The sequence below is a fragment of the Hyla sarda genome, unplaced genomic scaffold (assembly GCF_029499605.1).
Source record: "Hyla sarda isolate aHylSar1 unplaced genomic scaffold, aHylSar1.hap1 scaffold_1260, whole genome shotgun sequence".
Lineage (NCBI taxonomy): Eukaryota > Metazoa > Chordata > Amphibia > Anura > Hylidae > Hyla > Hyla sarda.
In genome coordinates, this window is record NW_026607882.1 from 42,690 (window position 1) to 69,737 (window position 27,048).

Below are 27,048 nucleotides of genomic sequence, written 5' to 3' on the forward strand. Positions count from 1 at the left end.
TGTGAAATTGGACACTGCCAGGGTAACCTCACTCCGCCTGAGGACCTTTGATACCTTTCTCTGGTCCCCCAGTATGTCAGGCTCCAAATCTTGGAGACCTAGGAGCCTGACTGTCTTTTCCAACACCACATAATGTTTTGGGGGACACAGAAGCACCGGAGCGTTCAGAGGGATGCGCAACCATCTTTTAAAAACCATGCCCGCAGCGTACCTTAAAAAGCAGCTAAAAATGCCATCGGATTTAATAATTTTAAAACAGAAACAAAAATACTTTATGTAAAAGAAAGTAAAAAGGTTAGGAACATCTTTCCCGCCATTATCTTTACTTTTGTACATAAAATCACGCTTTAATTTCTCCATTTTTGAACCCCATAAAAAAGTAAAAACAATTCTAGTTACTTTTTTAATGTATAAAATAGATGGAGGAAATACCATGGCAATGTATAGCATAATAGGGAGTAAAACCATCTTTATTATTAAAATCTTCCCCTCCATGGTAAGGTTTCTAAGATTCCACATTAAAATCTTCTTCTCCATCTTAGCTATAGCTGAATCCCAGTTAGGGCTCCCATCATTGACCTGGTTAAAAACAATACCTAAAACTTTAATTTGATCCTGTTGCATTGTGACTCCTGGGGTGATGGATGAATCCCAGGAGCCAATATAAAAACAGTCACATTTATCTGTGTTTAGCTTAAAACCAGAGACCTCGCAGAAATAGCTGGTGTTCCTCAATGCCCCCCTCATGGATGGAGAGTCCGGGCACAGTATGGTGACATCATCCATGTACCCCAACACCTTTAGATGGGTCCCTCCTCCACCAGGTATCGGTACGCCTCTTACTACCCGGTCTTTTCTGAGGAGGGCCATCAGTGGTTCGATTGCGCAAATAAAAAGGAGTGGGGACAGGGGGCAGCCCTGTTTGACACCTGATAAAAGAGGAACACCGCTGGTTAAAAAGCCATTAACAGAGACTTGACTAAAACAGGATCGGTATAAAAGCATGATTCGGCTTAAAATCGTTTCAGGCACTGCCATCTTTTTAAGAACTAAAAACAGGTATTCATGGGAGACCCTATCAAAGGCTTTTTCAAAGTCTAAGGATAAAATTGCTACAGTTTGATTTCTATCCTTAAAATACCATAAAACATCTCTTAAAATATTTAGGGATTCAGCTATAGACCTTCCAGGTACCCCACAAACCTGATTTGGGTGAATTAATTTATGAATAAAAGGTTTAAAACGGACAGCTAATAACTTGGCTAAAACTTTATAATCGACATTTAAAAGTGTGATGGGGCGCCAATTTTTTAGCATATCCTTTTCACCCTTTTTAAAAAGTAATGATACAATCCCCCTCCTCCAGGAAGGGGGAAGTTCATTAACAATAAAAGTTTCTTTATACAATAAAACCATATCATCCTTTAAAATATCCCAAAAAGCTAAATAAAATTCGATGGGTAAACCATCTTCCCCAGGGGCCTTCCCACTAGAAAAACTTTTAAAAACAAATAAAAGTTCATCTAAGTTAAGATCACGGGATAAAACCTCCTGGTCTAAAACATCTAGCTTAAAATCAAGGGAATTAAGAACATGTTCTAAAAAGGATGGATTAAGATCTTTCTTATTAAAAAGAAGCTGGTAGAAGTTAAAAACTGCATCTAACATGCCTTTTGGAGTGGATTCACCCTCAAGGTTTTGGATGATATCCCTCCTATTCATCACTTTTTTAAAAAAGAAACGGGAACATTTCTCGCCCTCCTCCAGGTGCTGCACATGTGAGTTAAAAATGATTTGTTTCCCTTTCTTTTCTATGGCATGTTTTATTTCAGTTTTAAGGTTTAAAATATCATTTTCTACATCCATACCAGCTTCTTTCAATTTAAAAAGTACATTTAAACGCATGTTAAGAACATAAAACCACTGTTTTTCCATTTTTGCCTTCTTCTTACCTGCTTTGATAAAAAAAAACCTGATTTTAGATTTGGTGCCCTCCCACCAGTGCAGCATAGGCTCGTGGGGTTTTCTTTGTGATTGCCAGCATTGGTAGGTCCGCACAAACTCCTCTTTTATCTCAGGGTCCTCTAGGAGTGTGGTGTTTAATCTCCAGAGGCCCCTTTTTGCTTTTTGCTCCCCCTCTAGCTCCAGGACCACCAAGAAGAGCTTATGATCAGAGAAGATATTCTGCTCGAGCGTGCATTTCAGGGGTTTAAAAGCTCTAGAGGAAAAACTAAAATCGATTCTGGAGCTCACTCTTCCATTGGACCATGTGGCGCCCGGGTCCTCCGGCAAGAGATCCTTCCAGCAATCTTTCAAGTTAAAATCATCAATAAAATTTTTAAGCAGGTAAGAAGTGCGGTCTTTACGATTAATATCCCCACCCTGCCGGTGTTCCCCATCACGTATGCAGTTAAAATCACCTCCCACCAGCAGGGGGGAAGACCCAACACAAAACAGTGGTAAAATTTCAAATAGTTCTGCCCGCTCCTGTTTATCAGGAGGGGCATACACATTTAAAACACGAATTAAAAGTCCATTAAAATATAGATGAATTAAAAGAGCTCTGCCAGGCACAATCTCAGTTACTGTATGAATAGAAAAGGACTGGCCTCGGCAGAGCAGCCCAACACCCACAGAACGACAGTCATTTGCACCGGACCATATGGATGGGCCCAGCTTCCAGTCTTCTTTTAAGTCTTTATAGTCCATTTTACTAGGGATTCCACATTCTTGTAGCAGGCAAAGGTCAAAGTCACATGTCTCTAGATAAGAAAATAAAGCAGCCCTGCGATCAGGGCTCTTTAAGGACCTCACATTGAGTGAGGCAATTTTTACAGGGATAGGCATAGTTTATGGAGAGTCCGTGCTTGGAGAATCAAAGTCAATAATAAGCTGCGTACCGTCATCCCCCGCCTGCGGGGTCATCAGCTCCTTAATGTTCTGAGGGTCGGAGCTTGAGATCGATGATGCCCCGACCCTGAGCTCGCTCTCGTCCGAACTACGGCACGCCGCTTTCCTTTGAATGTCTTCCTCTTCTTCTTCTCTTTGTCTTTTAAATGTCATACTGCTGTCCATATCCTCTGTGTTGCTCTCACTCGATGTAATCTCTGGCCCCCGGCTGATGGATCTGCGTCTTCTTTCATCTTTTGACGACTGGAACTGCTGCACAGGGGCCTGTGAGGCCTCTTTTCCGGAACCTTTGCCGCTACCTTGGGAAGTTTTCATCGCTTGTTCCCCAGCAAGCGTTGCTGAGGACTGTTGCTCCAACTTCCCCATCGATCGACGATGGCCAGTTTTACCCACCGGGTCCACTGCTGGCGGGGCAGCAAACCCTGGTTTGGCGCCACTTGTCTTCTTGGCCCTGTCCTGTATAGGCGGAGTAACAGGACCGGGCTCAGACCTGGCCACCTGGCTCCCCTTCCGGCGGGCTTTCACCGGGGCCTCTTCGTCCGGAGCAGGGCGACCCTGGGCCAAGCCAGTACCTGGCTTATGCTGCAATTTTGGGTCCACCTCTGCCCCCACCGAGGCCCGTCGGCTGCCACCCGCCACAGGTGAGCCCCCTTCAGAAGTTTCGGCGGGCTCTTGAGCCAGGTAGGAAGTCGATCGACGTCTTTCAATTTCCCGGGCAGTAAACTCGATCACCCGCCCGGGCTTCGTGGAATCCCCATGGCCTCCCCCCAGCACTACCACCGGTGGGCCCCCCGATGGAGCACCAGAGGTCTTGGGCCTGGACCCATCAGTACCTGCCTTCTGGGGTTTGGGCATCTTAAAAAAGGACGTCTTTTGTCCTGTCCCCTCTTTGGGTGGGCCCAGCCTTGACCCACCCATCGTAGTTTTTGCTTTATGGGGACAGGAATTAAAATCATGATTTTCCTCTCCGCAGAGGTTACACCTTATCGTATGGCTACATCTTGAGGCTATGTGACCTTCTTGGCCACACCTATTGCAGCGAATCACACGCTCCGCGCCGCAGGTCTCCTGGGTGTGGCCAAACCTCAAGCAATTTCGGCAATACATAGGCATTTGAGGATAGAACAGGAAGCCCCGAACTCTCCCGATGGCAAAATTTGGGGGCGGATGGCAAAGACCCCCAATACCACCGGGATCCTTACGGAGCTTGACCCAGAACTTCCTCTTGCCGTTCCAGAACCGCACGGAGTTCAATATTTTGTTTGCGAATCGCACCTCTTCGCAGTATCGCCGAAGAAAAGTGGCTATATCCTCCGTGGTCACATGAGGGCTGTGCATAGCCACCACCAACGGTATATGTTCCTCACCATAGAGGAACTGGAACGAAAGACCGTCGAGTCGATCGTCCCTCTGGTCCGCACCAGACAAGGTTGCATAGATGTTATCGCAACACGCCGTGGCCGTGAAGGTGACGGTATACAGGCCACGGCTTTCCTGGTCATTTAGACACAGGATGTCCTCCCTATTGAGGCGGAAGTAGTCAAGAAGAATCACCTCCGCAATGAAGCGGAGGTTCTTCAACTGACGATGGCTCTCCGACACCTCTATGCGGATGGTATTTCGCATCGACATTTCCCCAGAGGGGAAAGCCCAGGAGAACGGCATCTTCCACACCCAGGGACTAAGCCCCTTCCCCAATAGCAGCAGGGGCTCGGAATCCCGCTATAAAAGCGGAACCCTTACCCAAGGCAGAGGTCGGGGGTACCCTAGGTGCTTCCGAAGCTACAGGTAACGCTCAACGTACCGAAAATGCCTTCTGAGACACAAGGTCCCAGAGACAGGGGGATCGCAACCCGTTGTCTGTGGACTAAGCCCGCTCCCCAATAGCAGCAAGGGGGTGAAGTCCCTCCGTAAGGAGAGACAATCCCCCAAGGCCGAGAAGCGGGGTACCACAGACACCTTCCGACCAGACCAAATGCAGATACTACACTTGATCTTAGCCAAAAGGCCGAGAAGCGATAACCGTGAAAGGGGCGGGCCCAACAAGGTGCCCTTCATGGGCACTATCACTGCTTGCTGTCAGGGAGGCTGCCAGACAATTTTCCATGCACACTCTGGGCTGGGGGGCAGTCAACCACCAGTACACACAGCAGAACCTAAACCCATACCATTATTGCTAAGCAGCAAGACAGGGGCCCATTGCACTCCCACGGGGCCTTTTTAAATGCAATCCATAACCCGGATTTGCCAGGAACCCTTCTTACTCCTCCTACTTGCATGTGACACTGGGCTTAGGATCTGCATAGGAAACACACACACAAGCACACACCTACCTTTGTTGCCTGCAGATGCCTCCTTGGCTGTCCCCAAACGGTATCAAACCAACACCCACGGGAAGCTGTAAGCATAGAGGACATGCCTGCACCCCATTGGACTTACCTGTGTGGGTTAAACCCGGGTTATTTGACAACCTATGGCGGTGATGGTTCTGCTCAGGCAGAGCAGTGCTGATGCTCCTCATAAAGCTGTCGCTGCTGTGAAGGTTCTAGGTGACATCACAAATCCCTATGGTTACATACACAACAAAGCTGGGTTGTTGTTGTTTACACTCTGCAAGGCCTGTGGAAGTGAGTGACATCATAGCACTGTAGTTCTGAGGGTTCTAGATGGATGCAACAATCTCCTGTTGCTTCTATGAAGGCCATAATAGACGACATCACCAAACAGCTCCATAGTCACATACACAGCAAAGGAGAGATGTTGTTTACACCTAGTGATGTCAGTGGTATTGAGTGACATCACAGCACAGTGCTAAGGCTCCTGGGCCTGGACACAGCAGCGGCTGCAATATCTCAACGGAGAATACGTTTATATATATGTGTGTGTGTGCGCGTATATATATATATATATATATATATATATATATATATATATTTCTCCGCCGAAATCACTTTTAAACCCATTTCCACCTTTTTTTCCCTTCTCTTCCTCTTACTTTTTTTTCACGTTTTTTTACGTTTTTCTCCTTTTCGCCTCTTTTCTGGGCGTATTATTCTTCTTTTTCTTCTTTTTTTTCGTCTAATGCATACCCCATCAGTGCAGCAATGCTTATTCAATACCGCCAGCAGATGGAGACACTGGGGGATAATTTTCTAAGGATTTATACTGATTTTTCCTGTCTGAATTTGTCGCACAGAAAGTTGCAGGCCAAATATGTGTGACATTTCTGCGACTTTAGCTTCTAGAGCATTTTTACAACATTATACATAGGTGCTGAATACATAAAAAGCGACTGTTCAGCGACAGACAAGTCGCATCGGCTGAAAGTAGGCCAGAATGTCAGTCCATGTTGGAGCAGGTTTAGATACAGTCTAAAGTATAGATCTCAAAGTCTGTGCACAGAATTTAGCAAGGGCCTCGCACCTTCTGATGCATCAGGTAGGTGCACAATAGCATAGCCTAACCCTCTGTACTTTGGTCTATATTGATGCGGGACATAGACAGCCAGCTGATGACCAATCCATTAGTGCAATGGATGGCTGGAAGCATTTGTCTTTGCCTTTGCAATACCACAGAAGCAATGCATGGTCAATGTACAGCAATGACACACCTGTGTGAACAGCCAGGAGACCTCCCCCCCCCCCCCCCATGTTATGTTACATAGTTACATAGTTAGTACGGTCGAAAAAAGACATATGTCCATCAAGTTCAACCAGGGAATTAAGGGGTAGGGGTGTGGCGCGATATTGGGGAAGGGATGAGATTTTATATTTCTTCATAAGCATTAATCTTATTTTGTCAATTAGGAACATTCAGCACCCACCCGCTATCAAGGCAGCTGCCTATCATGTCATGCCCTACCTGCACAGGTGTGCTGGCTACTCAAATGATCCAATTAAGGAGGCCATTTAGTCAGCAGCAGCAGAAGTCCTGTGCCTGGACGCTCCAACAGCGGCCAGACACAAGCAGAAGCAGAAGCAGCAGAAGCAGCAGCAGCACCACCTTTTGTTTTTTGGCTGCAGCAGCAGCAAGGCCCACAGGGCTGGCTAGCTGGCTAGCCAGCAAGCAGGTAGCAATGAAAGTAGGAATCTTTCTTTTTAACCCTGTAAGGGGGTGGTGCACTGTACCCGAAGATACTGCCATATCGGGTCAATGCATAGGGCGACGGAAGCAAGCTTCGAAATCGGCCCCCGTTCTCAAAAATCCATTTAATATATGGTCCCCAGATAGGGGATGTATCAGATATTAAACTGATAAGAACAGATACTACACTTGATCTTAGCCAAAAGGCCGAGAAGCGATAACCGTGAAAGGGGCGGGCCCAACAAGGTGCCCTTCATGGGCACTATCACTGCTTGCTGTCAGGGAGGCTGCCAGACAATTTTCCATGCACACTCTGGGCTGGGGGGCAGTCAACCACCAGTACACACAGCAGAACCTAAACCCATACCATTATTGCTAAGCAGCAAGACAGGGGCCCATTGCACTCCCACGGGGCCTTTTTAAATGCAATCCATAACCCGGATTTGCCAGGAACCCTTCTTACTCCTCCTACTTGCATGTGACACTGGGCTTAGGATCTGCATAGGAAACACACACACAAGCACACACCTACCTTTGTTGCCTGCAGATGCCTCCTTGGCTGTCCCCAAACGGTATCAAACCAACACCCACGGGAAGCTGTAAGCATAGAGGACATGCCTGCACCCCATTGGACTTACCTGTGTGGGTTAAACCCGGGTTATTTGACAACCTATGGCGGTGATGGTTCTGCTCAGGCAGAGCAGTGCTGATGCTCCTCATAAAGCTGTCGCTGCTGTGAAGGTTCTAGGTGACATCACAAATCCCTATGGTTACATACACAACAAAGCTGGGTTGTTGTTGTTTACACTCTGCAAGGCCTGTGGAAGTGAGTGACATCATAGCACTGTAGTTCTGAGGGTTCTAGATGGATGCAACAATCTCCTGTTGCTTCTATGAAGGCCATAATAGACGACATCACCAAACAGCTCCATAGTCACATACACAGCAAAGGAGAGATGTTGTTTACACCTAGTGATGTCAGTGGTATTGAGTGACATCACAGCACAGTGCTAAGGCTCCTGGGCCTGGACACAGCAGCGGCTGCAATATCTCAACGGAGAATACGTTTATATATATGTGTGTGTGTGCGCGTATATATATATATATATATATATATATATATATATATATATTTCTCCGCCGAAATCACTTTTAAACCCATTTCCACCTTTTTTTCCCTTCTCTTCCTCTTACTTTTTTTTCACGTTTTTTTACGTTTTTCTCCTTTTCGCCTCTTTTCTGGGCGTATTATTCTTCTTTTTCTTCTTTTTTTTCGTCTAATGCATACCCCATCAGTGCAGCAATGCTTATTCAATACCGCCAGCAGATGGAGACACTGGGGGATAATTTTCTAAGGATTTATACTGATTTTTCCTGTCTGAATTTGTCGCACAGAAAGTTGCAGGCCAAATATGTGTGACATTTCTGCGACTTTAGCTTCTAGAGCATTTTTACAACATTATACATAGGTGCTGAATACATAAAAAGCGACTGTTCAGCGACAGACAAGTCGCATCGGCTGAAAGTAGGCCAGAATGTCAGTCCATGTTGGAGCAGGTTTAGATACAGTCTAAAGTATAGATCTCAAAGTCTGTGCACAGAATTTAGCAAGGGCCTCGCACCTTCTGATGCATCAGGTAGGTGCACAATAGCATAACCTAACCCTCTGTACTTTGGTCTATATTGATGCGGGACATAGACAGCCAGCTGATGACCAATCCATTAGTGCAATGGATGGCTGGAAGCATTTGTCTTTGCCTTTGCAATACCACAGAAGCAATGCATGGTCAATGTACAGCAATGACACACCTGTGTGAACAGCCAGGAGACCCCCCCCCCCCCCCCCCCATGTTATGTTACATAGTTACATAGTTAGTACGGTCGAAAAAAGACATATGTCCATCAAGTTCAACCAGGGAATTAAGGGGTAGGGGTGTGGCGCGATATTGGGGAAGGGATGAGATTTTATATTTCTTCATAAGCATTAATCTTATTTTGTCAATTAGGAACATTCAGCACCCACCCGCTATCAAGGCAGCTGCCTATCATGTCATGCCCTACCTGCACAGGTGTGCTGGCTACTCAAATGATCCAATTAAGGAGGCCATTTAGTCAGCAGCAGCAGAAGTCCTGTGCCTGGACGCTCCAACAGCGGCCAGACACAAGCAGAAGCAGAAGCAGCAGAAGCAGCAGCAGCACCACCTTTTGTTTTTTGGCTGCAGCAGCAGCAAGGCCCACAGGGCTGGCTAGCTGGCTAGCCAGCAAGCAGGTAGCAATGAAAGTAGGAATCTTTCTTTTTAACCCTGTAAGGGGGTGGTGCACTGTACCCGAAGATACTGCCATATCGGGTCAATGCATAGGGCGACGGAAGCAAGCTTCGAAATCGGCCCCCGTTCTCAAAAATCCATTTAATATATGGTCCCCAGATAGGGGATGTATCAGATATTAAACTGATAAGAACAGATACTACACTTGATCTTAGCCAAAAGGCCGAGAAGCGATAACCGTGAAAGGGGCGGGCCCAACAAGGTGCCCTTCATGGGCACTATCACTGCTTGCTGTCAGGGAGGCTGCCAGACAATTTTCCATGCACACTCTGGGCTGGGGGGCAGTCAACCACCAGTACACACAGCAGAACCTAAACCCATACCATTATTGCTAAGCAGCAAGACAGGGGCCCATTGCACTCCCACGGGGCCTTTTTAAATGCAATCCATAACCCGGATTTGCCAGGAACCCTTCTTACTCCTCCTACTTGCATGTGACACTGGGCTTAGGATCTGCATAGGAAACACACACACAAGCACACACCTACCTTTGTTGCCTGCAGATGCCTCCTTGGCTGTCCCCAAACGGTATCAAACCAACACCCACGGGAAGCTGTAAGCATAGAGGACATGCCTGCACCCCATTGGACTTACCTGTGTGGGTTAAACCCGGGTTATTTGACAACCTATGGCGGTGATGGTTCTGCTCAGGCAGAGCAGTGCTGATGCTCCTCATAAAGCTGTCGCTGCTGTGAAGGTTCTAGGTGACATCACAAATCCCTATGGTTACATACACAACAAAGCTGGGTTGTTGTTGTTTACACTCTGCAAGGCCTGTGGAAGTGAGTGACATCATAGCACTGTAGTTCTGAGGGTTCTAGATGGATGCAACAATCTCCTGTTGCTTCTATGAAGGCCATAATAGACGACATCACCAAACAGCTCCATAGTCACATACACAGCAAAGGAGAGATGTTGTTTACACCTAGTGATGTCAGTGGTATTGAGTGACATCACAGCACAGTGCTAAGGCTCCTGGGCCTGGACACAGCAGCGGCTGCAATATCTCAACGGAGAATACGTTTATATATATGTGTGTGTGTGCGCGTATATATATATATATATATATATATATATATATATATATTTCTCCGCCGAAATCACTTTTAAACCCATTTCCACCTTTTTTTCCCTTCTCTTCCTCTTACTTTTTTTTCACGTTTTTTTACGTTTTTCTCCTTTTCGCCTCTTTTCTGGGCGTATTATTCTTCTTTTTCTTCTTTTTTTTCGTCTAATGCATACCCCATCAGTGCAGCAATGCTTATTCAATACCGCCAGCAGATGGAGACACTGGGGGATAATTTTCTAAGGATTTATACTGATTTTTCCTGTCTGAATTTGTCGCACAGAAAGTTGCAGGCCAAATATGTGTGACATTTCTGCGACTTTAGCTTCTAGAGCATTTTTACAACATTATACATAGGTGCTGAATACATAAAAAGCGACTGTTCAGCGACAGACAAGTCGCATCGGCTGAAAGTAGGCCAGAATGTCAGTCCATGTTGGAGCAGGTTTAGATACAGTCTAAAGTATAGATCTCAAAGTCTGTGCACAGAATTTAGCAAGGGCCTCGCACCTTCTGATGCATCAGGTAGGTGCACAATAGCATAACCTAACCCTCTGTACTTTGGTCTATATTGATGCGGGACATAGACAGCCAGCTGATGACCAATCCATTAGTGCAATGGATGGCTGGAAGCATTTGTCTTTGCCTTTGCAATACCACAGAAGCAATGCATGGTCAATGTACAGCAATGACACACCTGTGTGAACAGCCAGGAGACCCCCCCCCCCCCCCCCCATGTTATGTTACATAGTTACATAGTTAGTACGGTCGAAAAAAGACATATGTCCATCAAGTTCAACCAGGGAATTAAGGGGTAGGGGTGTGGCGCGATATTGGGGAAGGGATGAGATTTTATATTTCTTCATAAGCATTAATCTTATTTTGTCAATTAGGAACATTCAGCACCCACCCGCTATCAAGGCAGCTGCCTATCATGTCATGCCCTACCTGCACAGGTGTGCTGGCTACTCAAATGATCCAATTAAGGAGGCCATTTAGTCAGCAGCAGCAGAAGTCCTGTGCCTGGACGCTCCAACAGCGGCCAGACACAAGCAGAAGCAGAAGCAGCAGAAGCAGCAGCAGCACCACCTTTTGTTTTTTGGCTGCAGCAGCAGCAAGGCCCACAGGGCTGGCTAGCTGGCTAGCCAGCAAGCAGGTAGCAATGAAAGTAGGAATCTTTCTTTTTAACCCTGTAAGGGGGTGGTGCACTGTACCCGAAGATACTGCCATATCGGGTCAATGCATAGGGCGACGGAAGCAAGCTTCGAAATCGGCCCCCGTTCTCAAAAATCCATTTAATATATGGTCCCCAGATAGGGGACGTATCAGATATTAAACTGATAAGAACAGATACTACACTTGATCTTAGCCAAAAGGCCGAGAAGCGATAACCGTGAAAGGGGCGGGCCCAACAAGGTGCCCTTCATGGGCACTATCACTGCTTGCTGTCAGGGAGGCTGCCAGACAATTTTCCATGCACACTCTGGGCTGGGGGGCAGTCAACCACCAGTACACACAGCAGAACCTAAACCCATACCATTATTGCTAAGCAGCAAGACAGGGGCCCATTGCACTCCCACGGGGCCTTTTTAAATGTAATCCATAACCCGGATTTGCCAGGAACCCTTCTTACTCCTCCTACTTGCATGTGACACTGGGCTTAGGATCTGCATAGGAAACACACACACAAGCACACACCTACCTTTGTTGCCTGCAGATGCCTCCTTGGCTGTCCCCAAACGGTATCAAACCAACACCCACGGGAAGCTGTAAGCATAGAGGACATGCCTGCACCCCATTGGACTTACCTGTGTGGGTTAAACCCGGGTTATTTGACAACCTATGGCGGTGATGGTTCTGCTCAGGCAGAGCAGTGCTGATGCTCCTCATAAAGCTGTCGCTGCTGTGAAGGTTCTAGGTGACATCACAAATCCCTATGGTTACATACACAACAAAGCTGGGTTGTTGTTGTTTACACTCTGAGGCCTGTGGAAGTGAGTGACATCATAGCACTGTAGTTCTGAGGGTTCTAGATGGATGCAACAATCTCCTGTTGCTTCTATGAAGGCCATAATAGACGACATCACCAAACAGCTCCATAGTCACATACACAGCAAAGGAGAGATGTTGTTTACACCTAGTGATGTCAGTGGTATTGAGTGACATCACAGCACAGTGCTAAGGCTCCTGGGCCTGGACACAGCAGCGGCTGCAATATCTCAACGGAGAATACGTTTATATATATGTGTGTGTGTGCGCGTATATATATATATATATATATATATATATATATATATATATATTTCTCCGCCGAAATCACTTTTAAACCCATTTCCACCTTTTTTTCCCTTCTCTTCCTCTTACTTTTTTTTCACGTTTTTTTACGTTTTTCTCCTTTTCGCCTCTTTTCTGGGCGTATTATTCTTCTTTTTCTTCTTTTTTTTCGTCTAATGCATACCCCATCAGTGCAGCAATGCTTATTCAATACCGCCAGCAGATGGAGACACTGGGGGATAATTTTCTAAGGATTTATACTGATTTTTCCTGTCTGAATTTGTCGCACAGAAAGTTGCAGGCCAAATATGTGTGACATTTCTGCGACTTTAGCTTCTAGAGCATTTTTACAACATTATACATAGGTGCTGAATACATAAAAAGCGACTGTTCAGCGACAGACAAGTCGCATCGGCTGAAAGTAGGCCAGAATGTCAGTCCATGTTGGAGCAGGTTTAGATACAGTCTAAAGTATAGATCTCAAAGTCTGTGCACAGAATTTAGCAAGGGCCTCGCACCTTCTGATGCATCAGGTAGGTGCACAATAGCATAGCCTAACCCTCTGTACTTTGGTCTATATTGATGCGGGACATAGACAGCCAGCTGATGACCAATCCATTAGTGCAATGGATGGCTGGAAGCATTTGTCTTTGCCTTTGCAATACCACAGAAGCAATGCATGGTCAATGTACAGCAATGACACACCTGTGTGAACAGCCAGGAGACCCCCCCCCCCCCATGTTATGTTACATAGTTACATAGTTAGTACGGTCGAAAAAAGACATATGTCCATCAAGTTCAACCAGGGAATTAAGGGGTAGGGGTGTGGCGCGATATTGGGGAAGGGATGAGATTTTATATTTCTTCATAAGCATTAATCTTATTTTGTCAATTAGGAACATTCAGCACCCACCCGCTATCAAGGCAGCTGCCTATCATGTCATGCCCTACCTGCACAGGTGTGCTGGCTACTCAAATGATCCAATTAAGGAGGCCATTTAGTCAGCAGCAGCAGAAGTCCTGTGCCTGGACGCTCCAACAGCGGCCAGACACAAGCAGAAGCAGAAGCAGCAGAAGCAGCAGCAGCACCACCTTTTGTTTTTTGGCTGCAGCAGCAGCAAGGCCCACAGGGCTGGCTAGCTGGCTAGCCAGCAAGCAGGTAGCAATGAAAGTAGGAATCTTTCTTTTTAACCCTGTAAGGGGGTGGTGCACTGTACCCGAAGATACTGCCATATCGGGTCAATGCATAGGGCGACGGAAGCAAGCTTCGAAATCGGCCCCCGTTCTCAAAAATCCATTTAATATATGGTCCCCAGATAGGGGACGTATCAGATATTAAACTGATAAGAACAGATACTACACTTGATCTTAGCCAAAAGGCCGAGAAGCGATAACCGTGAAAGGGGCGGGCCCAACAAGGTGCCCTTCATGGGCACTATCACTGCTTGCTGTCAGGGAGGCTGCCAGACAATTTTCCATGCACACTCTGGGCTGGGGGGCAGTCAACCACCAGTACACACAGCAGAACCTAAACCCATACCATTATTGCTAAGCAGCAAGACAGGGGCCCATTGCACTCCCACGGGGCCTTTTTAAATGCAATCCATAACCCGGATTTGCCAGGAACCCTTCTTACTCCTCCTACTTGCATGTGACACTGGGCTTAGGATCTGCATAGGAAACACACACACAAGCACACACCTACCTTTGTTGCCTGCAGATGCCTCCTTGGCTGTCCCCAAACGGTATCAAACCAACACCCACGGGAAGCTGTAAGCATAGAGGACATGCCTGCACCCCATTGGACTTACCTGTGTGGGTTAAACCCGGGTTATTTGACAACCTATGGCGGTGATGGTTCTGCTCAGGCAGAGCAGTGCTGATGCTCCTCATAAAGCTGTCGCTGCTGTGAAGGTTCTAGGTGACATCACAAATCCCTATGGTTACATACACAACAAAGCTGGGTTGTTGTTGTTTACACTCTGCAAGGCCTGTGGAAGTGAGTGACATCATAGCACTGTAGTTCTGAGGGTTCTAGATGGATGCAACAACCTCCTGTTGCTTCTATGAAGGCCATAATAGACGACATCACCAAACAGCTCCATAGTCACATACACAGCAAAGGAGAGATGTTGTTTACACCTAGTGATGTCAGTGGTATTGAGTGACATCACAGCACAGTGCTAAGGCTCCTGGGCCTGGACACAGCAGCGGCTGCAATATCTCAACGGAGAATACGTTTATATATATGTGTGTGTGTGCGCGTATATATATATATATATATATATATATATATATATATATATATATATATATTTCTCCGCCGAAATCACTTTTAAACCCATTTCCACCTTTTTTTCCCTTCTCTTCCTCTTACTTTTTTTTCACGTTTTTTTACGTTTTTCTCCTTTTCGCCTCTTTTCTGGGCGTATTATTCTTCTTTTTCTTCTTTTTTTTCGTCTAATGCATACCCCATCAGTGCAGCAATGCTTATTCAATACCGCCAGCAGATGGAGACACTGGGGGATAATTTTCTAAGGATTTATACTGATTTTTCCTGTCTGAATTTGTCGCACAGAAAGTTGCAGGCCAAATATGTGTGACATTTCTGCGACTTTAGCTTCTAGAGCATTTTTACAACATTATACATAGGTGCTGAATACATAAAAAGCGACTGTTCAGCGACAGACAAGTCGCATCGGCTGAAAGTAGGCCAGAATGTCAGTCCATGTTGGAGCAGGTTTAGATACAGTCTAAAGTATAGATCTCAAAGTCTGTGCACAGAATTTAGCAAGGGCCTCGCACCTTCTGATGCATCAGGTAGGTGCACAATAGCATAGCCTAACCCTCTGTACTTTGGTCTATATTGATGCGGGACATAGACAGCCAGCTGATGACCAATCCATTAGTGCAATGGATGGCTGGAAGCATTTGTCTTTGCCTTTGCAATACCACAGAAGCAATGCATGGTCAATGTACAGCAATGACACACCTGTGTGAACAGCCAGGAGACCCCCCCCCCCCCCATGTTATGTTACATAGTTACATAGTTAGTACGGTCGAAAAAAGACATATGTCCATCAAGTTCAACCAGGGAATTAAGGGGTAGGGGTGTGGCGCGATATTGGGGAAGGGATGAGATTTTATATTTCTTCATAAGCATTAATCTTATTTTGTCAATTAGGAACATTCAGCACCCACCCGCTATCAAGGCAGCTGCCTATCATGTCATGCCCTACCTGCACAGGTGTGCTGGCTACTCAAATGATCCAATTAAGGAGGCCATTTAGTCAGCAGCAGCAGAAGTCCTGTGCCTGGACGCTCCAACAGCGGCCAGACACAAGCAGAAGCAGAAGCAGCAGAAGCAGCAGCAGCACCACCTTTTGTTTTTTGGCTGCAGCAGCAGCAAGGCCCACAGGGCTGGCTAGCTGGCTAGCCAGCAAGCAGGTAGCAATGAAAGTAGGAATCTTTCTTTTTAACCCTGTAAGGGGGTGGTGCACTGTACCCGAAGATACTGCCATATCGGGTCAATGCATAGGGCGACGGAAGCAAGCTTCGAAATCGGCCCCCGTTCTCAAAAATCCATTTAATATATGGTCCCCAGATAGGGGACGTATCAGATATTAAACTGATAAGAACAGATACTACACTTGATCTTAGCCAAAAGGCCGAGAAGCGATAACCGTGAAAGGGGCGGGCCCAACAAGGTGCCCTTCATGGGCACTATCACTGCTTGCTGTCAGGGAGGCTGCCAGACAATTTTCCATGCACACTCTGGGCTGGGGGGCAGTCAACCACCAGTACACACAGCAGAACCTAAACCCATACCATTATTGCTAAGCAGCAAGACAGGGGCCCATTGCACTCCCACGGGGCCTTTTTAAATGCAATCCATAACCCGGATTTGCCAGGAACCCTTCTTACTCCTCCTACTTGCATGTGACACTGGGCTTAGGATCTGCATAGGAAACACACACACAAGCACACACCTACCTTTGTTGCCTGCAGATGCCTCCTTGGCTGTCCCCAAACGGTATCAAACCAACACCCACGGGAAGCTGTACGCATAGAGGACATGCCTGCACCCCATTGGACTTACCTGTGTGGTTTAAACCCGGGTTATTTGACAACCTATGGCGGTGATGGTTCTGCTCAGGCAGAGCAGTGCTGATGCTCCTCATAAAGCTGTCGCTGCTGTGAAGGTTCTAGGTGACATCACAAATCCCTATGGTTACATACACAACAAAGCTGGGTTGTTGTTGTTTACACTCTGCAAGGCCTGTGGAAGTGAGTGACATCATAGCACTGTAGTTCTGAGGGTTCTAGATGGATGCAACAATCTCCTGTTGCTTCTATGAAGGCCATAATAGACGACATCACCAAACAGCTCCATAGTCACATACACAGCAAAGGAGAGATGTTGTTTACACCTAGTGATGTCAGTGGTATTGAGTGACATCACAGCACAGTGCTAAGGCTCCTGGGCCTGGACACAGCAGCGGCTGCAATATCTCAACGGAGAATACGTTTATATATATGTGTGTGTGTGCGCGTATATATATATATATATATATATATATATATATATATATATATATTTCTCCGCCGAAATCACTTTTAAACCCATTTCCACCTTTTTTTCCCTTCTCTTCCTCTTACTTTTTTTTCACGTTTTTTTACGTTTTTCTCCTTTTCGCCTCTTTTCTGGGCGTATTATTCTTCTTTTTCTTCTTTTTTTTCGTCTAATGCATACCCCATCAGTGCAGCAATGCTTATTCAATACCGCCAGCAGATGGAGACACTGGGGGATAATTTTCTAAGGATTTATACTGATTTTTCCTGTCTGAATTTGTCGCACAGAAAGTTGCAGGCCAAATATGTGTGACATTTCTGCGACTTTAGCTTCTAGAGCATTTTTACAACATTATACATAGGTGCTGAATACATAAAAAGCGACTGTTCAGCGACAGACAAGTCGCATCGGCTGAAAGTAGGCCAGAATGTCAGTCCATGTTGGAGCAGGTTTAGATACAGTCTAAAGTATAGATCTCAAAGTCTGTGCACAGAATTTAGCAAGGGCCTCGCACCTTCTGATGCATCAGGTAGGTGCACAATAGCATAGCCTAACCCTCTGTACTTTGGTCTATATTGATGCGGGACATAGACAGCCAGCTGAGGACCAATCCATTAGTGCAATGGATGGCTGGAAGCATTTGTCTTTGCCTTTGCAATACCACAGAAGCAATGCATGGTCAATGTACAGCAATGACACACCTGTGTGAACAGCCAGGAGACCCCCCCCCCCCCATGTTATGTTACATAGTTACATAGTTAGTACGGTCGAAAAAAGACATATGTCCATCAAGTTCAACCAGGGAATTAAGGGGTAGGGGTGTGGCGCGATATTGGGGAAGGGATGAGATTTTATATTTCTTCATAAGCATTAATCTTATTTTGTCAATTAGGAACATTCAGCACCCACCCGCTATCAAGGCAGCTGCCTATCATGTCATGCCCTACCTGCACAGGTGTGCTGGCTACTCAAATGATCCAATTAAGGAGGCCATTTAGTCAGCAGCAGCAGAAGTCCTGTGCCTGGACGCTCCAACAGCGGCCAGACACAAGCAGAAGCAGAAGCAGCAGAAGCAGCAGCACCACCTTTTGTTTTTTGGCTGCAGCAGCAGCAAGGCCCACAGGGCTGGCTAGCTGGCTAGCCAGCAAGCAGGTAGCAATGAAAGTAGGAATCTTTCTTTTTAACCCTGTAAGGGGGTGGTGCACTGTACCCGAAGATACTGCCATATCGGGTCAATGCATAGGGCGACGGAAGCAAGCTTCGAAATCGGCCCCCGTTCTCAAAAATCCATTTAATATATGGTCCCCAGATAGGGGACGTATCAGATATTAAACTGATAAGAACAGATACTACACTTGATCTTAGCCAAAAGGCCGAGAAGCGATAACCGTGAAAGGGGCGGGCCCAACAAGGTGCCCTTCATGGGCACTATCACTGCTTGCTGTCAGGGAGGCTGCCAGACAATTTTCCATGCACACTCTGGGCTGGGGGGCAGTCAACCACCAGTACACACAGCAGAACCTAAACCCATACCATTATTGCTAAGCAGCAAGACAGGGGCCCATTGCACTCCCACGGGGCCTTTTTAAATGCAATCCATAACCCGGATTTGCCAGGAACCCTTCTTACTCCTCCTACTTGCATGTGACACTGGGCTTAGGATCTGCATAGGAAACACACACAAGCACACACCTACCTTTGTTGCCTGCAGATGCCTCCTTGGCTGTCCCCAAACGGTATCAAACCAACACCCACGGGAAGCTGTAAGCATAGAGGACATGCCTGCACCCCATTGGACTTACCTGTGTGGGTTAAACCCGGGTTATTTGACAACCTATGGCGGTGATGGTTCTGCTCAGGCAGAGCAGTTCTGATGCTCCTCATAAAGCTGTCGCTGCTGTGAAGGTTCTAGGTGACATCACAAATCAAATCCCTATGGTTACATACACAACAAAGCTGGGTTGTTGTTGTTTACACTCTGCAAGGCCTGTGGAAGTGAGTGACATCATAGCACTGTAGTTCTGAGGGTTCTAGATGGATGCAACAACCTCCTGTTGCTTCTATGAAGGCCATAATAGACGACATCACCAAACAGCTCCATAGTCACATACACAGCAAAGGAGAGATGTTGTTTACACCTAGTGATGTCAGTGGTATTGAGTGACATCACAGCACAGTGCTAAGGCTCCTGGGCCTGGACACAGCAGCGGCTGCAATATCTCAACGGAGAATACGTTTATATATATGTGTGTGTGTGCGCGTATATATATATATATATATATATATATATATATATATATATATTTCTCCGCCGAAATCACTTTTAAACCCATTTCCACCTTTTTTTCCCTTCTCTTCCTCTTACTTTTTTTTCACGTTTTTTTACGTTTTTCTCCTTTTCGCCTCTTTTCTGGGCGTATTATTCTTCTTTTTCTTCTTTTTTTTCGTCTAATGCATACCCCATCAGTGCAGCAATGCTTATTCAATACCGCCAGCAGATGGAGACACTGGGGGATAATTTTCTAAGGATTTATACTGATTTTTCCTGTCTGAATTTGTCGCACAGAAAGTTGCAGGCCAAATATGTGTGACATTTCTGCGACTTTAGCTTCTAGAGCATTTTTACAACATTATACATAGGTGCTGAATACATAAAAAGCGACTGTTCAGCGACAGACAAGTCGCATCGGCTGAAAGTAGGCCAGAATGTCAGTCCATGTTGGAGCAGGTTTAGATACAGTCTAAAGTATAGATCTCAAAGTCTGTGCACAGAATTTAGCAAGGGCCTCGCACCTTCTGATGCATCAGGTAGGTGCACAATAGCATAGCCTAACCCTCTGTACTTTGGTCTATATTGATGCGGGACATAGACAGCCAGCTGATGACCAATCCATTAGTGCAATGGATGGCTGGAAGCATTTGTCTTTGCCTTTGCAATACCACAGAAGCAATGCATGGTCAATGTACAGCAATGACACACCTGTGTGAACAGCCAGGAGACCCCCCCCCCCCATGTTATGTTACATAGTTACATAGTTAGTACGGTCGAAAAAAGACATATGTCCATCAAGTTCAACCAGGGAATTAAGGGGTAGGGGTGTGGCGCGATATTGGGGAAGGGATGAGATTTTATATTTCTTCATAAGCATTAATCTTATTTTGTCAATTAGGAACATTCAGCACCCACCCACTATCAAGGCAGCTGCCTATCATGTCATGCCCTACCTGCACAGGTGTGCTGGCTACTCAAATGATCCAATTAAGGAGGCCATTTAGTCAGCAGCAGCAGAAGTCCTGTGCCTGGACGCTCCAACAGCGGCCAGACACAAGCAGAAGCAGAAGCAGCAGAAGCAGCAGCAGCACCACCTTTTGTTTTTTGGCTGCAGCAGCAGCAAGGCCCACAGGGCTGGCTAGCTGGCTAGCCAGCAAGCAGGTAGCAATGAAAGTAGGAATCTTTCTTTTTAACCCTGTAAGGGGGTGGTGCACTGTACCCGAAGATACTGCCATATCGGGTCAATGCATAGGGCGACGGAAGCAAGCTTCGAAATCGGCCCCCGTTCTCAAAAATCCATTTAATATATGGTCCCCAGATAGGGGACGTATCAGATATTAAACTGATAAGAACAGATACTACACTTGATCTTAGCCAAAAGGCCGAGAAGCGATAACCGTGAAAGGGGCAGGCCCAACAAGGTGCCCTTCATGGGCACTATCACTGCTTGCTGTCAGGGAGGCTGCCAGACAATTTTCCATGCACACTCTGGGCTGGGGGGCAGTCAACCACCAGTACACACAGCAGAACCTAAACCCATACCATTATTGCTAAGCAGCAAGACAGGGGCCCATTGCACTCCCACGGGGCCTTTTTAAATGCAATCCATAACCCGGATTTGCCAGGAACCCTTCTTACTCCTCCTACTTGCATGTGACACTGGGCTTAGGATCTGCATAGGAAACACACACACAAGCACACACCTACCTTTGTTGCCTGCAGATGCCTCCTTGGCTGTCCCCAAACGGTATCAAACCAACACCCACGGGAAGCTGTAAGCATAGAGGACATGCCTGCACCCCATTGGACTTACCTGTGTGGGTTAAACCCGGGTTATTTGACAACCTATGGCGGTGATGGTTCTGCTCAGGCAGAGCAGTGCTGATGCTCCTCATAAAGCTGTCGCTGCTGTGAAGGTTCTAGGTGACATCACAAATCCCTATGGTTACATACACAACAAAGCTGGGTTGTTGTTGTTTACACTCTGCAAGGCCTGTGGAAGTGAGTGACATCATAGCACTGTAGTTCTGAGGGTTCTAGATGGATGCAACAATCTCCTGTTGCTTCTATGAAGGCCATAATAGACGACATCACCAAACAGCTCCATAGTCACATACACAGCAAAGGAGAGATGTTGTTTACACCTAGTGATGTCAGTGGTATTGAGTGACATCACAGCACAGTGCTAAGGCTCCTGGGCCTGGACACAGCAGCGGCTGCAATATCTCAACGGAGAATACGTTTATATATATGTGTGTGTGTGCGCGTATATATATATATATATATATATATATATATATATATATATATATATATATTTCTCCGCCGAAATCACTTTTAAACCCATTTCCACCTTTTTTTCCCTTCTCTTCCTCTTACTTTTTTTTCACGTTTTTTTACGTTTTTCTCCTTTTCGCCTCTTTTCTGGGCGTATTATTCTTCTTTTTCTTCTTTTTTTTCGTCTAATGCATACCCCATCAGTGCAGCAATGCTTATTCAATACCGCCAGCAGATGGAGACACTGGGGGATAATTTTCTAAGGATTTATACTGATTTTTCCTGTCTGAATTTGTCGCACAGAAAGTTGCAGGCCAAATATGTGTGACATTTCTGCGACTTTAGCTTCTAGAGCATTTTTACAACATTATACATAGGTGCTGAATACATAAAAAGCGACTGTTCAGCGACAGACAAGTCGCATCGGCTGAAAGTAGGCCAGAATGTCAGTCCATGTTGGAGCAGGTTTAGATACAGTCTAAAGTATAGATCTCAAAGTCTGTGCACAGAATTTAGCAAGGGCCTCGCACCTTCTGATGCATCAGGTAGGTGCACAATAGCATAGCCTAACCCTCTGTACTTTGGTCTATATTGATGCGGGACATAGACAGCCAGCTGATGACCAATCCATTAGTGCAATGGATGGCTGGAAGCATTTGTCTTTGCCTTTGCAATACCACAGAAGCAATGCATGGTCAATGTACAGCAATGACACACCTGTGTGAACAGCCAGGAGACCCCCCCCCCCCCATGTTATGTTACATAGTTACATAGTTAGTACGGTCGAAAAAAGACATATGTCCATCAAGTTCAACCAGGGAATTAAGGGGTAGGGGTGTGGCGCGATATTGGGGAAGGGATGAGATTTTATATTTCTTCATAAGCATTAATCTTATTTTGTCAATTAGGAACATTCAGCACCCACCCGCTATCAAGGCAGCTGCCTATCATGTCATGCCCTACCTGCACAGGTGTGCTGGCTACTCAAATGATCCAATTAAGGAGGCCATTTAGTCAGCAGCAGCAGAAGTCCTGTGCCTGGACGCTCCAACAGCGGCCAGACACAAGCAGAAGCAGAAGCAGCAGAAGCAGCAGCAGCACCACCTTTTGTTTTTTGGCTGCAGCAGCAGCAAGGCCCACAGGGCTGGCTAGCTGGCTAGCCAGCAAGCAGGTAGCAATGAAAGTAGGAATCTTTCTTTTTAACCCTGTAAGGGGGTGGTGCACTGTACCCGAAGATACTGCCATATCGGGTCAATGCATAGGGCGACGGAAGCAAGCTTCGAAATTGGCCCCCGTTCTCAAAAATCCATTTAATATATGGTCCCCAGATAGGGGACGTATCAGATATTAAACTGATAAGAACAGATACTACACTTGATCTTAGCCAAAAGGCCGAGAAGCGATAACCGTGAAAGGGGCGGGCCCAACAAGGTGCCCTTCATGGGCACTATCACTGCTTGCTGTCAGGGAGGCTGCCAGACAATTTTCCATGCACACTCTGGGCTGGGGGGCAGTCAACCACCAGTACACACAGCAGAACCTAAACCCATACCATTATTGCTAAGCAGCAAGACAGGGGCCCATTGCACTCCCACGGGGCCTTTTTAAATGCAATCCATAACCCGGATTTGCCAGGAACCCTTCTTATTCCTCCTACTTGCATGTGACACTGGGCTTAGGATCTGCATAGGAAACACACACACAAGCACACACCTACCTTTGTTGCCTGCAGATGCCTCCTTGGCTGTCCCCAAACGGTATCAAACCAACACCCACGGGAAGCTGTAAGCATAGAGGACATGCCTGCACCCCATTGGACTTACCTGTGTGGGTTAAACCCGGGTTATTTGACAACCTATGGCGGTGATGGTTCTGCTCAGGCAGAGCAGTGCTGATGCTCCTCATAAAGCTGTCGCTGCTGTGAAGGTTCTAGGTGACATCACAAATCCCTATGGTTACATACACAACAAAGCTGGGTTGTTGTTGTTTACACTCTGCAAGGCCTGTGGAAGTGAGTGACATCATAGCACTGTAGTTCTGAGGGTTCTAGATGGATGCAACAACCTCCTGTTGCTTCTATGAAGGCCATAATAGACGACATCACCAAACAGCTCCATAGTCACATACACAGCAAAGGAGAGATGTTGTTTACACCTAGTGATGTCAGTGGTATTGAGTGACATCACAGCACAGTGCTAAGGCTCCTGGGCCTGGACACAGCAGCGGCTGCAATATCTCAACGGAGAATACGTTTATATATATGTGTGTGTGTGCGTATATATATATATATATATATATATATATATATATATTTCTCCGCCGAAATCACTTTTAAACCCATTTCCACCTTTTTTTCCCTTCTCTTCCTCTTACTTTTTTTTCACGTTTTTTTACGTTTTTCTCCTTTTCGCCTCTTTTCTGGGCGTATTATTCTTCTTTTTCTTCTTTTTTTTTGTCTAATGCATACCCCATCAGTGCAGCAATGCTTATTCAATACCGCCAGCAGATGGAGACACTGGGGGATAATTTTCTAAGGATTTATACTGATTTTTCCTGTCTGAATTTGTCGCACAGAAAGTTGCAGGCCAAATATGTGTGACATTTCTGCGACTTTAGCTTCTAGAGCATTTTTACAACATTATACATAGGTGCTGAATACATAAAAAGCGACTGTTCAGCGACAGACAAGTCGCATCGGCTGAAAGTAGGCCAGAATGTCAGTCCATGTTGGAGCAGGTTTAGATACAGTCTAAAGTATAGATCTCAAAGTCTGTGCACAGAATTTAGCAAGGGCCTCGCACCTTCTGATGCATCAGGTAGGTGCACAATAGCATAGCCTAACCCTCTGTACTTTGGTCTATATTGATGCGGGACATAGACAGCCAGCTGATGACCAATCCATTAGTGCAATGGATGGCTGGAAGCATTTGTCTTTGCCTTTGCAATACCACAGAAGCAATGCATGGTCAATGTACAGCAATGACACACCTGTGTGAACAGCCAGGAGACCCCCCCCCCCCCCCCATGTTATGTTACATAGTTACATAGTTAGTACGGTCGAAAAAAGACATATGTCCATCAAGTTCAACCAGGGAATTAAGGGGTAGGGGTGTGGCGCGATATTGGGGAAGGGATGAGATTTTATATTTCTTCATAAGCATTAATCTTATTTTGTCAATTAGGAACATTCAGCACCCACCCGCTATCAAGGCAGCTGCCTATCATGTCATGCCCTACCTGCACAGGTGTGCTGGCTACTCAAATGATCCAATTAAGGAGGCCATTTAGTCAGCAGCAGCAGAAGTCCTGTGCCTGGACGCTCCAACAGCGGCCAGACACAAGCAGAAGCAGAAGCAGCAGAAGCAGCAGCAGCACCACCTTTTGTTTTTTGGCTGCAGCAGCAGCAAGGCCCACAGGGCTGGCTAGCTGGCTAGCCAGCAAGCAGGTAGCAATGAAAGTAGGAATCTTTCTTTTTAACCCTGTAAGGGGGTGGTGCACTGTACCCGAAGATACTGCCATATCGGGTCAATGCATAGGGCGACGGAAGCAAGCTTCGAAATCGGCCCCCGTTCTCAAAAATCCATTTAATATATGGTCCCCAGATAGGGGACGTATCAGATATTAAACTGATAAGAACAGATACTACACTTGATCTTAGCCAAAAGGCCGAGAAGCGATAACCGTGAAAGGGGCGGGCCCAACAAGGTGCCCTTCATGGGCACTATCACTGCTTGCTGTCAGGGAGGCTGCCAGACAATTTTCCATGCACACTCTGGGCTGGGGGGCAGTCAACCACCAGTACACACAGCAGAACCTAAACCCATACCATTATTGCTAAGCAGCAAGACAGGGGCCCATTGCACTCCCACGGGGCCTTTTTAAATGCAATCCATAACCCGGATTTGCCAGGAACCCTTCTTACTCCTCCTACTTGCATGTGACACTGGGCTTAGGATCTGCATAGGAAACACACACACAAGCACACACCTACCTTTGTTGCCTGCAGATGCCTCCTTGGCTGTCCCCAAACGGTATCAAACCAACACCCACGGGAAGCTGTAAGCATAGAGGACATGCCTGCACCCCATTGGACTTACCTGTGTGGGTTAAACCCGGGTTATTTGACAACCTATGGCGGTGATGGTTCTGCTCAGGCAGAGCAGTGCTGATGCTCCTCATAAAGCTGTCGCTGCTGTGAAGGTTCTAGGTGACATCACAAATCCCTATGGTTACATACACAACAAAGCTGGGTTGTTGTTGTTTACACTCTGCAAGGCCTGTGGAAGTGAGTGACATCATAGCACTGTAGTTCTGAGGGTTCTAGATGGATGCAACAATCTCCTGTTGCTTCTATGAAGGCCATAATAGACGACATCACCAAACAGCTCCATAGTCACATACACAGCAAAGGAGAGATGTTGTTTACACCTAGTGATGTCAGTGGTATTGAGTGACATCACAGCACAGTGCTAAGGCTCCTGGGCCTGGACACAGCAGCGGCTGCAATATCTCAACGGAGAATACGTTTATATATATGTGTGTGTGTGCGCGTATATATATATATATATATATATATATATATATATATATATATTTCTCCGCCGAAATCACTTTTAAACCCATTTCCACCTTTTTTTCCCTTCTCTTCCTCTTACTTTTTTTTCACGTTTTTTTACGTTTTTCTCCTTTTCGCCTCTTTTCTGGGCGTATTATTCTTCTTTTTCTTCTTTTTTTTCGTCTAATGCATACCCCATCAGTGCAGCAATGCTTATTCAATACCGCCAGCAGATGGAGACACTGGGGGATAATTTTCTAAGGATTTATACTGATTTTTCCTGTCTGAATTTGTCGCACAGAAAGTTGCAGGCCAAATATGTGTGACATTTCTGCGACTTTAGCTTCTAGAGCATTTTTACAACATTATACATAGGTGCTGAATACATAAAAAGCGACTGTTCAGCGACAGACAAGTCGCATCGGCTGAAAGTAGGCCAGAATGTCAGTCCATGTTGGAGCAGGTTTAGATACAGTCTAAAGTATAGATCTCAAAGTCTGTGCACAGAATTTAGCAAGGGCCTCGCACCTTCTGATGCATCAGGTAGGTGCACAATAGCATAGCCTAACCCTCTGTACTTTGGTCTATATTGATGCGGGACATAGACAGCCAGCTGATGACCAATCCATTAGTGCAATGGATGGCTGGAAGCATTTGTCTTTGCCTTTGCAATACCACAGAAGCAATGCATGGTCAATGTACAGCAATGAC

General features: G+C 46.1%; 9 non-coding genes and 1 pseudogene across 9 annotated transcripts; all 10 read right to left on the bottom strand.

The window, feature by feature from the left end:
- Nucleotides 1-4,712: 4,712 nt before the first annotated feature.
- LOC130304081 (U2 spliceosomal RNA) lies at nucleotides 4,713-4,930 on the bottom strand (annotated as a pseudogene).
- Nucleotides 4,931-7,021: 2,091 nt separating this feature from the next.
- Nucleotides 7,022-7,212, bottom strand: LOC130304064 (U2 spliceosomal RNA). The gene has a single exon (XR_008853881.1). It is a non-coding gene; the product is annotated as a U2 spliceosomal RNA (small nuclear RNA).
- A 2,092-nt stretch (nucleotides 7,213-9,304) lies between these two features.
- On the bottom strand, nucleotides 9,305-9,495 carry LOC130304065 (U2 spliceosomal RNA). Its single transcript, XR_008853882.1, has one exon. It is a non-coding gene; the product is annotated as a U2 spliceosomal RNA (small nuclear RNA).
- A 2,089-nt stretch (nucleotides 9,496-11,584) lies between these two features.
- LOC130304047 (U2 spliceosomal RNA) lies at nucleotides 11,585-11,775 on the bottom strand. Its single transcript, XR_008853865.1, has one exon. It is a non-coding gene; the product is annotated as a U2 spliceosomal RNA (small nuclear RNA).
- Nucleotides 11,776-13,861: 2,086 nt separating this feature from the next.
- Nucleotides 13,862-14,052, bottom strand: LOC130304048 (U2 spliceosomal RNA). Its single transcript, XR_008853866.1, has one exon. It is a non-coding gene; the product is annotated as a U2 spliceosomal RNA (small nuclear RNA).
- A 2,097-nt stretch (nucleotides 14,053-16,149) lies between these two features.
- On the bottom strand, nucleotides 16,150-16,340 carry LOC130304049 (U2 spliceosomal RNA). Its single transcript, XR_008853867.1, has one exon. It is a non-coding gene; the product is annotated as a U2 spliceosomal RNA (small nuclear RNA).
- A 2,087-nt stretch (nucleotides 16,341-18,427) lies between these two features.
- On the bottom strand, nucleotides 18,428-18,618 carry LOC130304050 (U2 spliceosomal RNA). Its single transcript, XR_008853868.1, has one exon. It is a non-coding gene; the product is annotated as a U2 spliceosomal RNA (small nuclear RNA).
- Nucleotides 18,619-20,708: 2,090 nt separating this feature from the next.
- LOC130304051 (U2 spliceosomal RNA) lies at nucleotides 20,709-20,899 on the bottom strand. Its single transcript, XR_008853869.1, has one exon. It is a non-coding gene; the product is annotated as a U2 spliceosomal RNA (small nuclear RNA).
- Nucleotides 20,900-22,995: 2,096 nt separating this feature from the next.
- LOC130304045 (U2 spliceosomal RNA) lies at nucleotides 22,996-23,186 on the bottom strand. The gene has a single exon (XR_008853863.1). It is a non-coding gene; the product is annotated as a U2 spliceosomal RNA (small nuclear RNA).
- A 2,083-nt stretch (nucleotides 23,187-25,269) lies between these two features.
- LOC130304052 (U2 spliceosomal RNA) lies at nucleotides 25,270-25,460 on the bottom strand. The gene has a single exon (XR_008853870.1). It is a non-coding gene; the product is annotated as a U2 spliceosomal RNA (small nuclear RNA).
- Between the last annotated feature and the right edge of the window lie 1,588 nt (nucleotides 25,461-27,048).